The following is a 2,033-nucleotide window of genomic DNA, read 5'->3' as shown; positions in this document are numbered from 1 at the left end:
ACTGCATCCCTCGCTACCTAACATTGACGTATTAACAAAGAAATTGCGTCCCTATGAAATACTATGGGTTCTATGACATCTCCTTCTAATTCGAGTAACGTTTCTATGGAAACGAAAGGATTTTCTTTTGGATACGAATATCTCCTTTCCGATGCACTGTTTCTTATGTACTGCATCCCTCGCTACGTAACATTGACGAATTAACACAGAAATTTCGTCGGTATGAAATACTATGGGTTCTATGACTTCTCCTTCTAAATCGAGTAACGTTTCTATGGAAACTACAGGATTTTATTTTGGGATTTGACTATCTCCTTTCCGATGCTTTATCCCTTCTTTACTGCATCCCTCGCTCCTTCACATTGACGAATTAACACAGAAATTGCGTCGCTATGAAATACTATGGGTTCGATGACTTCTCTTTCTAAATCGAGTAACATTTCTATGGAAAGGACCGGATTTTCTTTTGGGTTACGAGAATCCCCTTTCCGATTCACTATTCCTTCTCAACTGCATCCCTCGCTAACTCACATTGACGAATTAACACAGAAATTGCGTCGCTATGAAATAGTATGGGTTCTATGTCTTCTCCTTCTAAATCGAGTAACGTGTCTATGGAAAGGACAGTATTTTCTTTTGCGGATACGACTCTGTCCTTTCCGATGCACTATTCCTTCTTTACTGCATCCCTTGCTCCCTCACATTGACGAATGAACACAGATATTGCGTCACTATGAAATACTATGTTTACCAAGACTGTTTCTTCTAAGTCGAGTAACGTTTCTATGGAAACGAGAGGATTTTCGTTTGGGATACGACTATCTTCTTTCCGATGCACTATTGCTTCTTTACTGCATCCCTCGCTCCCTCACATCGACGAATTAACGCAGATATTGCGACGCTATAAAATACTATGTGTTTTATGACTTCTCCTTCTAAATCGAGTAACGTTTCTATGGAAACGACAGGATTTTCCTTTGGGATACGAGTATCTCCTTTCCGATGCACTATTCCTTCTTTACTGCATCCCTCGCTCTGACACATTGACGAATTAACACAGAGCTTCGGTTGCTATGAAATACTATGGGTTCTATGACATCTCCTTCTAAATCGAGTAACGTTTATATGGAAACGACAGGATTTTCTTTTGGGATACGAGTATCTCCGATCACTATTCCTTCTTTACTGCATCCCTGTCACCCTCACACTGTCGAATTAACACAGAAATTACGGCGCTATGAAATACTATGGGTTCTTTGACTCCTCCTTCTAAATTGAGTAAAGTTTCTATGGAAACGACAGGATTTTCTTTTGGGACAAGATATTCCTTTTTTACTGCATCACTCGCTCCCTCACATTGACGAATTAACACAGAGGTTGCGTTGCTATGTAACTCTATGGATTCAATGACTTCTCCTTCTAAATCGAGTAACATTTCTATGGAAACTACTGAATTTTCTTTTGGGATGCGACTATCTCCCTTCCCATGCAATATTCCCACTTTACTGCATCCCTCGCTCCCTCACATTGACGAATTAACACAGAAATTGCGTCCCTTTGGATTACTATGGGTTCTATGGCATCTCCTTCTAAATCGAGTAACGTTTCTATGGAAACCACAGGATTTTCTTTTGGGATACAAATTTCTCCTTTCCGATGCACGATCCTTCCTTACTGCTTCCCTCGCTACCTAACATTTACGAATTAACACAGAAATTGCGTCGCTATGAAATACTATGGGTTCTATGACTTCTCCTACTAAATTGAGTAACGTTGCTATGGAAATGACAGGATTTTCTTTTGGGATACGAGTATGTCCTTTCCGATGCGCTATTCCTTCTCTACTGCATCCTTCCCTCCCTCACATTGATTAATTAACACAGAAATTGCGTTGCTATGAAATACAATGGGTTCTATGACATCTCCTTCTATATGCAGTGACGTTTATATGGAATCGACAGGATTTTCTTTTGGGATACGAGTATCTCCTTTCCGATTCACCATTCCTTCCTTACTGCATCCCTGGCTCCCTC

This window comes from Schistocerca piceifrons, unplaced genomic scaffold (genome assembly GCF_021461385.2).
Source record: "Schistocerca piceifrons isolate TAMUIC-IGC-003096 unplaced genomic scaffold, iqSchPice1.1 HiC_scaffold_2296, whole genome shotgun sequence".
NCBI classification, from domain to species: Eukaryota; Metazoa; Arthropoda; class Insecta; order Orthoptera; family Acrididae; genus Schistocerca; species Schistocerca piceifrons.
Note: the sequence above shows the minus strand (reverse complement) of the source record.